The following is a 16,080-nucleotide window of genomic DNA, read 5'->3' as shown; positions in this document are numbered from 1 at the left end:
AAATCCGCCTGCCTCTGCCTCCCAAGTGCTGGGATTAAAGGCGTGCGCCACCACCGCCCGGCAGATTCATTTGTTATTTATTTATTTATTATACTTTTTCATTTTTTCTTTTTTTTTAATTTATTTATTTTATGTATGTAAGTACACTGTAGCCTTCATGTGGTTGTTGGTAATTGAATTTTTTAGGACCTCTGCTTGCTCTGGTTGGTCCCACTCACTTAGTCCCTGCTTGCTCTAGCCCAAAGATTTATTTATTATTATAAATAAATAGATCTGAAGAAGAGGGCATCAGATCTCATTACGAGTGGTTGTGAGCCACCATGTGGTTGCTGGGATTTGAACTCAGGACCTTCGGAAGAGCAGCCAGTGCTCTTACCCACTGAGCCATCTCACCAGCCTAATTAATACTTTTTCACAATGAGCAGGTTAGTTATCTACTAGGCAGTAACAAGGACATTTACTAGAGAAATACTAATTCCCTTGCTCCCATAATTATGCCTCAGGAAAGCCTACAGTAGGCCTCCAATAAGAAACAGTACAGAGTGAACTAGAGAAAAAGCTTATAAAATTTCACTTAAAATATGTTAGGCAATTTTTTTTCTTGCTTTTGTGTTCTTTGCATTAATACAGAAACTTTCAGTTTAACGAACCTTGGATATTAACTAGAAAATGCAATTGTTATAAGCCAGTAGGTAGTACATGCCTTTTGTCCCAACACTTGGGAGGCAGAGGCAGACAGGTAGCTCTCTGGGAGTTCGAAGCCAGCCTAGTCTACAAAACAAATTCCAGGATTGCCAGGGCTACACAGAGAAATCTATCTCCAAATTAAAAAAAAAAGGGGGGGGGGTAGAGGAAGGCCCTGAGCTTAGTGACAAAAAAAAAAGCTTTATTTTATATATATATGAGTGTTTTGCCTGCATGCGTATGTATATGCACCACATTCCTGCCTTGTTGCAGAGGAGCATCAGAAGAAGGCACTGGAGTTATGGATGACTGTGAGACATCATGTGGGTACTGAGAGTTGAACTTGGGACCTCTGCAAGAATAAGTCCTCTGTATTGCTTAACCATCTATCTCTCCCCGCCCCTGGGAAGACCTATTTATCAATAGAAAACAAAATTCCTTGTTATACCATCAAATTTTTAAAAAAAAGAAAAAAGAAAAAAGAAAAGGATACATACACCATATTTATTCAAATTCCCAAATACTAACAATTACAACTGAGAAAACAGACAAAAGCACTTGATCTGTGAAAATTAGAACAGAATTTGAGTTTATAACACTCTGTGGTGTCTAAAAAGTATCAAAATCTTACTCCAGTTCAACACAAAATTGTTTTAAATAATTATATTTCTAAGTCTCAACTCAGAAAACAATTACACGAGGCAACAACACAAAGGTCAGGGATCGCTGGTCAAGAGCAAATGCTTAGCCTCAAAAGCAAGACTTGGGAGATGTTTCTGAGACCCAGGTGTACAGTCCAGGTAGTCACCCAGGAAATTTCAAAAAAGAAAGAAAAATCTAGAGAAGACCACAGAGATGATATAGCTAGAGAAGACCAGACAACGCCAAAGATATCCCCCCCAAAGCAGTCACCCCGATCTGATTTCTCTCCCTCATCTCTCCGCCCAATAACTAAATCCTCACATTCCGAACTCGCCCTCAACTCCCCATCACTCTACCTTCTTTACTAAATCTGGGTTCCTCTCCCGGACCTGCTCTAGCTCCCACTGAGCTTTCACTTAGGCGAGAGATTTCTGAGCCTGTCTTCTGAGCGAATTAGTCCCCTTAATCCGAACTCAGTTGCCCGCATCCCGTCCGCCCTCCGCCCCTTCAACTCCGGTCCCGTCACTCTGACCCTTCGCCCAGAATCCGCCCCGAGTCGTCGGTCGTCGTCAGGCTCTTTCTCCCTCCTGCTCCAGGACTCCAGATCCTTTCATTCCCTCCGGGCCCCTAGGCGCCGGGTCCCCAGCTCCCCTCCTCCCCGGTCGCCCCATACCGGCCCCTTCCCCCAACTCCGCCCCTCTCTCCCCCTCCCCCAGAGACAGGCCCCCTCACCTGAATGCCGCTGCCGTCCCGAAAGCTGAAAGGTGCTGGCGCCGCCCGGCCTCCCGGGCTCAGTCTCCGCTGGGCTCCTGCTGCCCCTAGGGAGAGCAAACACCACCTCTTCCAACTCTACCCGCCCCGATCCGGACCGTCACCGTAGCCACTGCCAGTACCACAGCCGCCATGTTGAAGGCCTACTTCCCTCCTCCTTCCCCTCGGCGCTCCGCCCCTTTAGGCGTCTGACGTCATGGCGCCGCGCCCCACCCGCCCCGACCAATGGGAGGAGCCGACAGTGACGTAACTAAATCCCTCTTCCAGAGCTGAAGGGTTCCTGGAAGCAGGAGCTTCCAGGCTGAAGTGACAACCCTGCGGACCCTCAGGGAAAGAAGAAAGGAGGGGTCACTGAGAGGGTAAGACTCAGGGTTAGAGACGGGGCCAAAGCGAGGACACACCCAAAGCCTTACCGCGTGAATCCGCTTTGGAAATTAGAAAACCTCTCAGACTCACTCTCTTTGGTCTCACTCTCCATTTATTTTGGGGTTTTGTTGTTTTTCAGACCAGGTCTCATATATCCTAGACCCAAGTTTATAAATAAATTGGTTAAACAGTGACTATAAATGTCTCTTCAGTTTTACTATTCAGGGCGTTCAAAGCAGAAACACAATCCAAGCCTTCTGCTTTTTCTGCGTATTGGATGTAGGCTCATGGAAAATTTATAATTTGATTAACTTAATACTTTTCTCTAAAATTTCGTGATCAGTGGAAGAAATAAGATCATAAAGAGTTACCTCTAGTAAAACTCAAGAGTATTGATGGTGTGGAAAGTGCTTAGAGATCAAACCCTAGGCAAGCATCCTTAGCTGACTATTATACCTCTATGTACATAAAGCAGGGTACACTGCCATGTCTGCTTTTCCAGCCTCGTTTTGTCTCCAGATTTTAAGTAGCAGACAAGATGGTATTTGAGCTTTGCAAAACCAGGAGGCTCTCTGGGTGCAACATTCAGGGGCAGGAGGGGGGTGTCAAAGAGAGCAGAGAACGGCAAACTGTCAATTTTTGGCTGTCTGTATTTAGCTGATAGATCTGTGGGAAGGCCAATAAGCAGAGCAGAACTCTTGAGAATGAAAGTGGCCTTAGTAAGTGTGTGGCTTGCAAGAGGGACCTCTGCACTGAGAGAGACTGCACTAAAGTGAAAGCAGTGAACATTAGGGAGTAGGGGTGAACTTGGGCAAGTTCAGGAGTTGCCCACAACTCCTGCATAGTGCTGCAATATAGAAAGAAAATGGTCAGGTTTTCTAGCTCTGTCTTTGTCTCTGTCTCTGTCTCTCTGTGTCTCTGTGTCTCTGTCTCTCTCTCTCTCTCTCTCTCTCTCTCTCTCTCTGTCTCACTCATGTACATGCGCACATGCATACCTGTGGGTGCTTGTGTGATTGCCTGTCTCTCTGTCTGTGTGTGTGTGTGTCTGTATTTGTCTCTCTTGTTTGAAGCAGGGTCTTGTGTAATTTATACTGGCCTCAAACTTGCAGTATTTGTAATTTTTGAAGCAGGGTCTTGTGTAATTTATACTGGCCTCAAACTTGCAATTTTTGTAATTGCAAAATATTTGTAATATTGCAATATTTGTAATTTATACTGGCCTCAAACTTGCTGTCCTGGAACTCACAGAGATCGGCCCATCTCTGCCTCCAGAGTGCTGGGATCAAGAATTACAGAACTACACCTGGTTTAAACTAGGCTCTTACCAATCTCTTATTAATAGAAACAGCAATTGCCTGGAGCACAAAGAGAATAGCAAATATCTATAATCCCAGCATTTGAGAGGCCAAGGCAGGAGGATCCAGTTATCCTCAGCTACATGCTGAGATATCAAGGCCAGCCTGCTCTACGTGAAACCCTACCTCTGCCATAAATAAATAAAATAGGGCTGATAGTACAGCTCAGTGATAGAGCACATGTTTGGCCAAAAGACATAGGTTCATTTGGCCAAACAGACCTTAAAATGCTGGCAAAATAGCTAACTAATTAATTAAACAATAACTTTCTAAACAGATGTGAAGAGAATATTAGCTTGGGAATCAGAAACAAGGTAAAACTCACATATGTAATATATTGGTGCTCTTAAACAAATAGACTTTAACTCTCTCAACAAATACAGTACATTTTGCAGACCAAATACTCTTAGTACTGGGATACAGATAACACATGGGTGCAAAAGCACTCAGAAAGTTGAGTGACTCAAGAAAACCAAGACAATGTCTTTAATCTCAGCACTTGGGAGACAGAGGCAAGTGGGTCTCTGTGAGGTCGAGGACAGCCTGATTGATCTACAGAGTGAGCTCAAGGCCAGCAAGGCCATGAAAGAGAGAGAGAAAGAAAGAAAGAAAGAAAGAAAGAAAGAAAGAAAGAAAGGAAGGAAGAAAGAAAGAGAGAAAGAAGCAGTAACAGAAGGAAGGAACAAAGGAATGAAGGAAGAAAGAAAAGTTGAGACTAGAAGATTGTGAATTCCAGGCTAGCCTGCCTGGGCTAGTGAGACCCTGCCTTTACAAAGAAGTAAACAAAGACCAGAGAGATGGTTCCCTGATTAAGAAAGTTCTCTTGCAGAGAACCCATGTTCACTTCCGGTACCCAGGATGGGTGGCTCACAACTGCCTGTAATCCAGCACCAGGAAGATCTGATACCTCTGGCCTCTACAGGCACTCCACAACTGGCCTCCACCAATATGTACACACAGAGATGTTGCAGGATATTTGATCATACTGTGAGCCCAGAGATTGTATTATTTCTTGGGGAAAAAATTTAAAAACTGGTTCTGGTTGTGGTGTGACTCAGCCCTTAGCATCCATCTTTAATCCCTCTTGCTGGAATATAGACACACCCTTAGTATGACCTTAAATCCCAAACAATGAAGGTAAAGTTAGTTTAAAAAAGGAAACAGCCATGTTTGAAAGTGATGTCTAATTGAGTGGCAGACAAAGAGACAAATCAGAAAAAGATCTGACAGAATAGGATACGCCCAACTCTCACAAGAACAGAGAGGAAAGAGGAGATACATAAGGGGAAGTGCAGAGGGGGGGGGCAGTTTTGGCTGGAGAGTTGTACAGAGACAGTTTGAAGAGAGAACAAGCTAGACACAGGTGAAGTCAGAAGGAGCCAGAAGATCAGAAGATACTGCCAAAGTCAGTATGAGGTCAAGCAGAGAGATGTATTGAGAAGCCAGACCAAAAATCAGTCAGCTTGGAGAGGAGTTTGAGCCAGAATCAGCCAGCCAGAGTTTGGAAAGAACTAGAAAGGGTGAGCTTATTCAGCAGTAAGTCTCAGAGGCTGAAAACATTCCAGGTCTCCATTAGATTGTACAGAGGCTAGACTCTCCCAGGACAACGGTTAGGTAGCAGACAGAGAGAGTAAGCCTCTGAGACAACAGTTACATCAGGTAAATAAAAGTTACTGTTACACACAGATACACAGACACACATATAATTAAATATAATTAAATAATAATAATAATAATAATAATAATAATAATAATAATAAATCATCTTTTTTAAAACAAGAAAACAATGCCCACTTTAGCAGGACATATACTGAAATCGGAATGATACAGAAATTAGTGTGGTTCTTGGGCAAGGATGTCAGGCAAATTCATGAAGCACTCATTCCAGTAATTTTTCATTAATACAAATATTGGAGAAATGACTGAACCATTAATCACATTGCCTTGCTGCTCTTTCAGAAGACCCAAGTTTGGTCCCAGCATCCACTTATAACTCCAGTTCCAGGGAATTTAACCCCCTCTTGCCGTTTGTCTCCATGGGCACCGACACATGCATAGTACACATACAGACAAGTAAACATACATACATACACATAAATAAAAGCAAATTCTAAAAATGTAATTGTTGGGCTGGAGAGATGGGAGAGATGGCTTAGTGGTTAAGAGCACTGACTGCTCTTCCAGAGGTCCTGAGTTCAATTCCCAGCAACCACATGGTGCCTCACAACCATCTGTAATGGGCAACCAATGCCATCTTCTGGTAGATCTGAGGACTGCAACAGTGTACTCATAAATAAAATAAATAAATATTTAAAAAAGAAGCTGGGCAGTGGTGGTACTTGCCTTTAATCCCAGCACTTGGGAGGCAGAGGCAAGTGGATTTCTGAGTTCGAGGCCAGCCTTGTCTACAGAGTGAGTTCCAGGACAGCCAGGGCTGTACAGAGAAACCCTGTCTTGAAAAACAAAACAAAAAAACCCAATCTTTAGAGAGTTATGGTGACAAGCATACAGTGGGAGTTATCGATGCTAGATGGCTAAATGATAGACTGTGGAGTCAGTGTGTTTGCCTGTCCCTTTAAACTTTTCATATGCCTTCTGAGAGTCTACTTCAGATCCTGTTCAATCTGCCTAGCCCTGTATGAGTCACCACTGAAGTTTACACCTAGAAACTGACAAATATGGATTACTTCCTGAAATGTAAAAAGGTATTTGTTTTTCTAGGAAGATGCCTCTAGTCTCCCATACTCCCTATACTTTTATTTTTCTTAGACAGGATCTCATAAAACCCAGGCTGGCTTCAGACTCACCATGTATATAGCTGAAGATGGCCTTAAACTCATGACCTCCCAGCCTTCCCTTCTAAGTCCTGGGTTACTGGTTATCTCTCAATAAAGATGCTTTCCCATTCCAAAAGGATAAATGTATAAATTAAAAAAAAAAACTAAAATGTTAAAAAAAAAGAAGATAAGAGACATATTTGAATCATGAAATAGGAAGAACTTGTGTATATTAGTCAAGTCTGGGGACACAGAACCTACAGAATATTTATATAGATAGTTGAAAGGGCCCTCAACTATCTATATAGAAAGGGAAATCAGTTAACAGCAGCATTGTGACAGCTGAGAAGTCTTGTTACAAGCCAACTACAGACTAGAGGTCCTGGAATGCCCGTAGTATAGCCCTATCCAAAAACCTCAGAACTGGGAAAAGCAATTTTTTTTATAGGGTTTCTCTGTGTAGCCTGGCTGTCCTGGAACTCACTCTGTAGACCAGACTAGCCTCGAACTCAGGAATCTTCCTGCCTCTGCCTCCTAAGTGCTGGGATTAAAGGTGTGCGCCACCACCGCCCAGCTTGGAAAAGCGATTCTTAATACAAGGCAGAAAGCCTTAGCACCAAAAGAAGGAGCCCAGCCTTTAAATCGTTTATTATTATTGGCAAGGTGGGTGTGCCATAGCATGAACGTGGTATCAGAGGCCAACTGTGTACAGTTGGTTCTCTCCTTCCTCCTTTCCATGGTTTCCAGGAATCCTTAGTACTGAATAAACCAGGATGTGCTAGGCTTGAGAGATGGCTTGGTACTGAGCACAAAGTCAAAAAATAAAAGAATACATGCTGCTCTTCTGAGCATTTGTCAGAAGAAAAGAAATAAACAAACAAAACAAACAGACGTCTCTGTTACTCCTTACTCTAGAGCAGCTAACCCTTAAAATAAGCCGTCATAGGCTAGGGATATAGCTCAGTGGTAGAGTGCCCACTTCACATGTTCAAAACGTCCTGGCTTAAGGAATACACATGGCTCCAGCTGCATGTAGCAGAGGATGGCCTTGTCAAGCATCAGTGGGAGGAGAGTCCTTGGTCCTATGAAGGCTCCATAGATGCCCCAGTGTAGGGGAATCGATGGTGGGGAGGCAGAGGTGGGTGAGTAGGTGGAGGAACACCCTCATAGAAGCAGGGGGAGGGGATAAGGGACTTCTAGGAAGGGGGAGAACCAGGTAAGGGGATGACACTTGAAATGTAAATAAATTAAGTAACTAAGTCCTGTTTTGTACTAGGGGGGAAAAAGACATTGTCTAATCATGACACTGAATTCAGAAGCCAGACTTTATGATGCTAAGATACTTAATACACAAAGGTAAAAGATAAATTGTAGGAAGTGTAGTCTATTGGCATATGGCAATTGACATATTGGCATATGTTATCTTAGCATTCTGTAAGATAAAGCAAGTTTACCATGAGCTTAAAGCCAACCTGAACTACATAGTGATTTTGAGGCCTCCTATCATAGGAGACTCAATCTCAAAAAAAGGATGTGTGTGTGTGTGTGTATGTGTGTGTGTGTGTGTGTGTACTGACTGGTTTTGTGTGTCAATTTGACACAAGCTGGAGTTATCACAGAGAAAGGAGCCCCCCTTGAGGAAATGCCTCCATGAGATCCAGCAGTAAGGCATTTTCTCAATTAGTCATCAAAGGGGAGTGGGGGGGGAGGATTCATTGTGGGTGGTGCCATCCCTCGGCTGGTAATCTTGGGTTCTATAAGAAAGCAAGCTGAGCAAGGCAGGGGAAGCAAGACAGTAAGGAACATCCCTCCATGGTCTCTGCGTCAGCTCCTGCTCCCTCACCTGCTTGAGTTACAGTCCTGACTTCCTTTGGTGATGAATAGCAACTTGGAAGTATAAGCCGAGTAAACCCTTTCCTCTCCAACTTGCGTCTTGGTCATGATGTTTGTGCAGGAATAGAAACCCTGACTAAGACAATGTGGAAGGTAACACATGAAAACATAATTACAGAGCTGGCCTTTAATCTTAGCATTTGGGAGACAGAGGCAGGCAGATTTCTGAGTTCGAGGCCAGCCTGGTCTACAGAGTGAGTTCCAGGACAACCAGGGCTATACAGAGAAACCCTGTCTCGAAAAAACAAAACAAACAAAAAACAAAAATAAAAAACCGTAATTACAGTAACAATAAATAGTCTCAGCCATGTCTAGGAGAAGGCCAGCCATGAGGCTACAGAGGACATATTGCTACTGAACTGCAGACCTCTATCCTTGCTTTCTTTTTACTTTTTCTTTTTTTTAATTTTTTTCAAGACAGGTTTTCACTGTGCAGCCCTGGGTGTCCTGGAACTCACTCTGTAGACCAGGCTGGCCTGGAACTCACAGAAAAATCCTGTCTTGGGGGGAAAAGAAAGGCACCAACAACAGAGAAAAAGGCTTCCTAGGGCTCGGTGGCACATGCCTCCAGCTTAGCTCCAGCAGTCAGGAGGCAGAGCCAGTGTGTCTGTGCATTCAACGCCGACTTGGTATAGATAGTTATTTCCAGGCCAGAGCTACATAATGAGATCCTGTCTCAAAACAAGCAAGCAAACAAACAGAAAACCCAACCAAACCAACGAAGCTTAGGCAGATAGAGTGGTTACTGGAGAAAACTCACTAAGTGCCCATTTCCTGTCAAGAAATACTTTATGGGAGCTGGAGAGATGGCTCAGAGATTAAGAACACTGATTGTTCTTCCAGAGAACCCAGGTTCTCCAGTATATCCATTCTAACTTTCTAAGCTCTAAGCTTTGAGGTGTGTGTATGTGTGTGTGTCTCAGATGGTCTCCTCTGGCTTCCTTGGGTGCCAGGCATTCACGTAGTACCCAGACATACATGCAGGCAAATTACCTATACCCATAAAATACAATAAAATACATTTTTTTTTACTTATATATTTTATGTGTATGAGTACACTGTAGCGGTACAGATGACCATGAACCATCATGTGACTGCTGGGAATTGAACTCAGGACGGCCCACTCGCTCCGTCGTAATACACTGTAGCTGTGTTCAGATGCATCAGAAGAGGGTAGTTGTGAGCCACCATGTGGTTGCTGGGATCCCAACTCAGGACCTTCGGAAGAGCAATCAGTGCTCTTACCCACTGAGCCATCTCGCCAGCCCCAAAATACATTTTTTTTTTTAAATTAACCTTAGGTTTGGCCTGATGCAGATAGCATTAACATAACTGAGAAACTCAGTTGAGCTGCCCCTGGATTTTCAGAACAGGGCTTCTTGAAAAAACGAGAGTAGTGGGACCTCAGGATAATAGAGATAATACCAAAGCAATTACCAGAATGAGAAGGTTAGAAGCCAGTGTTTCTCAAGGTCCCAGAAAGAAAACTGTTCAACTTAGATACTCAAAGAAGAGATGATCAGGAGGCTGAGTCATGATTCACTGCCCAGTTTCAGACCTTGGACCCAATGTCTGAGATAGAAGTTAAGTTCTAGAGGGAGAGGTCCTGTAACATCGTGATAACTGTAGATAGTAATGAAAAACCCCAGTCATCTTTTGGAGAGGTCTATTACCTTTTTTTGGGTAGCTAAGCAAATGAGAAAGTGCAGTACCACCTAAGCAACTCAAGGATTGTGTGTGTGTGTGTGTGTGTGTGTGTGTGTGTGTGTGTGTGTGCTCCCACACCCAGCTCCTTGCTTTCTATTTTAAGATTTTTTTGTTTTTGTTTTTTTCAAGACAGGGTCTCTGTGTATCCCTGGCTGTCCTGGAACTCACTCTGTAGAGCAGACTGGCCTTGAACTCAGAAATCCACCTGCCTCTGCCTCCCAAGTGCTAGGTTTAAAGGCATGCGCCACCACCACTCGGTAGATTTATTTATTTTTATTTGTGTGTATTTTGCCTACATGTAGGCCTCTACCATGTATATACAATGCCAGTGAAAGCCAGAAAAGGGCATTAGGTCCCATGGAATTGAAGTTACAGATGGTTGTTAGCCATCATATGGGTACTGGGAATAGAACCTGAGTCCTGTGGAAGATCAGGTAACCACTGAGCATTTTTCCAGTCCCTCAGCCTGCTTTCGTATAGCACCTAGGGCCAGACTGCCCACAGTGAGTTGGGCCTTCCCACATTAAGCATGAGTCACAAAAATCCACCAACGGCTTGCCCTCAGGCCAATCTGGTGGGAGCATTTTCTCAGAGGAAGTGAAGTGTAATCCCAGAACTTGAAAGGTAAAGGCACAGAGTTCAGAAATTCAAGGTTATCTTTGGCTATATGGATATATAGCAAGTTTGAAGCCAGCTTGGGCTACATGGAACACTGTCTCAAAAACAAGAAACAGGCTGGAGAGATGGCTCAGCACTTAAGAGTGCTTGCTGCTCTTCCAGAGGACCCAAAGTTCAGTTCCCTGAATTAATGTAAACCAATGGCATGCAGCTCACAACTGCCCGCAAATTTAATTGAAAGGAATCCAACACCCTTTTTGACCTCTATGGCCACCCCTACACACACACACACACACACACACACACACACACACACACATGCACACACACACACAAAGAGAGTGCTAGGGATATAGCTCAGCTGGTAGAGTATTCACAGAACCCTGGCTTTCAATCACTAGCACTGTCATAAACTCAGGACAGTGGCCACATGCCTATAATCTCAGCACTCTGGAGGTAGAGGCAGGGGGATCAGGAATTCTGGGTCATCTTCAGCTACATTGCAAGTTTGAAGCCAACCTAAGCTATAAGAGGCTCTGTTAGGAAGAAGGAAGGAAAAGAAGATGGAACATCCTGATGTACCCCACTCCTGTTCAGCAGGTACAAGTCCTTACCACATGAGCCTGAGGATCTGAGTTTGTTACCTGGATCACATGGTAGAAAGAAAGTTGACTCTGAAAGCTGTCTTCTGACCTTCACATGTGGGTGGTTGCATGTTTGTGCCCATACATATACAGTAATGATAGCATTTTAAGAAGGACTGGAGGGCCGGGCGGTGTTAGCCCATGCTTTTGATCCCAGCACATGGGAGGGCAGAGGCAGGCAGATTTCTTGAGTTCAAGGCCAGCCTGGTCTACAGAGTGAGTTCCAGGACAGCTAGAGCTATACAGAGAAACCCTGTCTCGAAAAAAACAAAATAAATAAATAAACCAAGAACTCTTAAGGTTAATAGTTGGGATAAATCAATTCCAATCATTCATTTTTTTATCACTTTTTTATTCTGAAAAGGATTAAGATAATAGAAATCAAGTATATGGTTGGCCTAACAGGCATATAACACTTAACCAATGCAGCTGGGCATTGTTTGTTTGTTTGTGTGTTTGTTTGTTTTGGCATCGTCTTGACTGACACTTCCATAATTGCAGTGTTCAGAATGAGATCTGGGTGTGCTAAAACTAACCTGGAATCCCAGTCCTAGTGACTTTGAGGCTAGCCTGGGATATATAGATAATAAGTTCAAGACCCACATGAGCCAAATAGATAGTGAGTTTAAAGATACATAGTGCAGAGTTCTAGGGCAATGGCTCAGCAGTTAAAGGCACTGGCTGCTCTTCCAGAGTAACCAGGTTTGGATTCCTACCATCCATATGGCAGCTCACTACTGTTCCAGACTATATACTACCCGCTTTTGACCTCCATGGGCATTAGGCCAAGCAGGTCATCTATGCAGGTAAAAATGACATGTAGTGAAACTCTGCATTTAAAAAAAAAATGCAGACAGAGAAGGATAATTTCCTGGGAAAAAAGAACAGGTCTTTACAATGGGGGTGCACACCTTTAGTCCCAGCACTTGTGAGGGAGAGCCAGGCAGATCTCTGAGTTTGAGACAGCCTGGTCTACAAAGTTCCAGTACAGCCAGGGCTACAAGGAGACACCCTATCTCAAAAACAAACAAACAAACAAAAAAAAAAAAACAAAAACAAAAACAAAATCAAAGTATATTACCAGAAAGAAAGTAACTAAATACATTTTGAAAACCAGGGGAAGAAAACCAATCACTTTCAGAATAACCTAGCTGTGTTTGAAATAACACACACAGAGATCTTTTCACATGCTCCTCACAGTGGCCCCTGTAGTAGGGATTTCTATGCTTAAGAAAAGCTCAGAGAGGTTATGTAACTTTCCTGGCTATTCGGCAACATGGATGGTAAAGGAACAAAAACAAAAGCCAACCCTGGGATTGGAGCAGTGGCTCAGCAGGTACGAGCATTGGCTGCTCCTCCTAGGACCTCGGTTCAATTCACAACAACAAATGTCTGTAACTTCAGTTCCAGGGGATCCATCACCCTCTTCTGGCCTTGTAGACATTGCACACACATGGTGCATAGATTTACACGCAAAACACTCATACTCACAAAATAATAAATTAATTTCTGTTTGTTTTCAATGCATTCCAACCACAATTCCCCTCTTTCCACGCCTCCCGGTTGCCACCACCTACTTCCCCTCTCCTCCACTCCTCCTCCTCCATTCCCTTCAGAAACAAGCAATTGATCATGGTGTAACAAGCTAAAGTAAGACTAGGCACGAACTCTCACCTCAAGGCTGGGCAAGGCAACCCAGTAGGAGGAAAAGGGTCCCAAGAGTCGTCCAAAGAGTCCAAGACCCGGGCGGTGGTGGCACACACCTTTAATCCTAGCACTCGGGAGGCAGAGGCAGGCAGATTTCTGAGTTCGAGGCCAGCCTGGTCTACAAAGTGAGTTCCAGGACAGCCAAGGCTACACAGAAACTCTGTCTCGAAAAACCAAGATTAAAAATAATAATAATAATAATAATAATAATAATAATAATAATAATAATAAATAAAAGAACAAACTTGATTGTATGTTTGTTACATTACAAGGGATTGATCCTATGACCTTGTGCCTACTAGGTGAAATCAGCTGTCTCTCCTACACAGCCTTGCAATTGGTGGGAGGCTTTACCACTTAGGTGTGATTGACGGCTAAGTGTCTCTCCAGTCCTTCAGTCCTGTCTAGAAGATGGGAGGCAGAGCTGAACGTTCCACAAGTGTCATCATGGCTTTGTCTTTCTGGGGTCCAGCACTCATTGTCCAACAGTCACCTCATTAAAATGAGAAGTTCTCCTCCCTGCCAACTCTCCTGGAGCTGTGTCTGACGTGTTCTGGAGCTGGTGAAATGGCACAGCTGAGAATCAGACTGGCTCCCAGTACACTCAGTCAATGACCTGTAAGTCCAGTGGCAGAGGAGTTCATTCCTTATTCTGACCTGTAGCCCAAATATGTATAAATAAAAATAAAATATAGAAAGAAAAAAAGTTCTGTAGTATATAATAGCACATGCCTGGAATCCTATCACTTGGGAGACAGAGTCAGGGAGATCAGTTATTCATGTATGAGTTCACAAAAAACCTGATCTACGCTGGGTGGTGGTGGCACACACCTTTAATCCCAGCACTTGGGAGGCAGAGGCAGGAGAGACAGAGACAGAGAAAGACAGAGAGACTGGCATTTTTTCTTTTTTCTTTTTGGCTCGATGGTGGCATAAAAACAACAGCTGTTCACCAGAAACCCTCTTAGAGCCAGGTGTGATGGCACATTGTAATCCCAGCACTTGGGAGACTTGGGCAGGATTATATTGAGTTCAAGGGTAACCTGAGCTATATAGCAAAAACCTGATCCTCCTCCTCTCACGGGGGCTGTTGGGGGGGGGGGCGGTGGACTAGTAAAGAGGATCTGAAGAGATGGCTCAGTGGTTAAGAATACTTGCTGCTCTTGCAAAGGATATGGGCTCAAGTCCCAGTACCTACATGGTGGCTCACAACGTTCTATAGCTCATATGGTGTGCATTAACAAATCTAACCCACACTTAGACTCTTTTAACTAAAAAAGGAAGGGAAGGAGGTAGAGATAGGAAGCAGGAGGGAGGGAGGGAAAGAGGGAGGGATAATAGTTCGACTTTGGATTTTTGGCTGAGCTCATTGTACTGGGTACAATCCTCTGTTGTAGTTCTGACACAGTGGCAGGGAGCTACAGTTCCCAGTCAGCCACGTGATCAAGGGGCAAGCGACTGAAACTCTGTGCAGGGTAGCTGTGCTAAGCAGCTCAGTCAGACTCAGTTCATGAGTCTTGGAAGCAAGTGCCTTTCCCTTCTGAGTCAGCTCTTAGCAGGCTGTCTTTCTTTGTTTTTGATACAGTTTCATGTAGCACAGGCTGGCCCCAAATTAGATACATGCCAAAGGATAACTTATAACTCTTTTGTTCTTTGTTGTTGTTTTTTGTTTTAAAAGAGCCAATTTCTATAGTTATTTTTTAAGCTAGTTTTAGATTCATTTATTATTTGGGGGGCATGAATGTCTTACCTTCATGTAATGTGTGTGCACCATATAAATATTTGGTGCCCAAAGAAATAAGAAGAGAGCAATGGATCCCCTGGGACTGATGTTACACAGGACTGTGAGCTGCCACCTAGGTGCTGGGAATCAAACCAAGGTACTCTGTAAGAGCAACAAGTGCTTTTAATCACTTAGCTATCTCTACAGACCTGACCTGGTACCCTTGACCCTCCGGCTCCTAACTCCAAGTGATTATGGCATGAGTCATGGTACCAGATGCCAGTGTTGAGATTCTTTTTTATTTATTTAAGACTTATTATTATATGCAAGTACACTGTTGCTCTCTTCAGAAACGCCAGAAGAGGGCATCAGACCCCATTAACAGATGGTTGTGAGTCACCATGCGGTTGCTGGGATTTGAACTCAGGACCTCTGGAAAAGCAGTCAGTGCTCTTAACCTCTGAGTCATCTCTCCAGCCCTTGTTTTTGTTTTTCAAGACAGGGTTTCCTCTGTGTAGATCTGGCTGTCCTGGAACTCACTCTGCAGACCAGGCTGGCCTTGAACTCAAAAATGTACCTCTCTTTGTCTCGCAAGTGCTGGGATTAAAGGCATCTACCACCACTGCTCAGTTTAAATGTTCTTTTGATCCTATATTTTTAATTTATAATGGATGTATCTGGTGTAACCTCATCCTCAAGAGTGCAGTATATGTATACTTATATGTATTTTTCTCATTCAACATGGTAATTACAGAGGATAGAAGATTAAACTATTCCTTAGTTCCCAAGTCTATAGAAAGAACTTAGGTTTGCAGAGTGGCTGAGGTCCTCAGGCCCACTGAAAGTGAGTGGCTTTCTATGTCATTTGTTTTTTGTCTTTGATCAGGAAGAGAAGAAAAGATGGTGTGTTAAGTAATAAATATCATTTCAACAACTTTATTTTGCCTAGTAAGATATTGCCGCGGACCGGGGTTTTTTACGGGGGTCCCTTGTTCCACGGGACTAGGGGTTCTGACCAGGTGTGCACGGGATTCGGCTTTTGACAAACAGACTACACACAAGTGATGTAAGGTCTGAGTATATTTCTTTAAAAATGATATGAGGCTTTTACAATCATTGTAAAATAGAAATGAAAAATCTGGCAGCTCAACAGTTGAGGTACATCTGAGGCTATCTGAAACATACTGGGTCTA

The 16,080-nt window shown here is 43.6% G+C and overlaps 1 protein-coding gene across 4 annotated transcripts in view; it reads right to left on the bottom strand.

The window, feature by feature from the left end:
- Positions 1-16,080, bottom strand: part of Ubap1 (ubiquitin associated protein 1) — a 71,923-nt gene that overhangs the window by 35,704 nt on the left and 20,139 nt on the right. The window contains exons 2-3 of one of the 4 annotated variants that reach the window (XM_031377073.1): positions 2,511-2,619; positions 2,059-2,144 (exon numbers count right to left, since the gene is read on the bottom strand). The exons of 1 other annotated variant lie outside the window; for it this stretch is intronic. The gene's annotated coding sequence lies outside the window, so the exon portion shown is untranslated. Of the gene's footprint in view, positions 1-2,058; positions 2,295-2,510; positions 2,620-16,080 lie in introns of those variants that run through there. 2 more of the 4 variants (XM_031377074.1, XM_031377076.1) reach the window with 2 other exon arrangements.

The sequence above is a fragment of the Mastomys coucha genome, unplaced genomic scaffold (assembly GCF_008632895.1).
Source record: "Mastomys coucha isolate ucsf_1 unplaced genomic scaffold, UCSF_Mcou_1 pScaffold18, whole genome shotgun sequence".
In the NCBI taxonomy this organism is placed as follows: Eukaryota; Metazoa; Chordata; class Mammalia; order Rodentia; family Muridae; genus Mastomys; species Mastomys coucha.
This window is presented reverse-complemented; position numbering and strand designations above follow the sequence as displayed.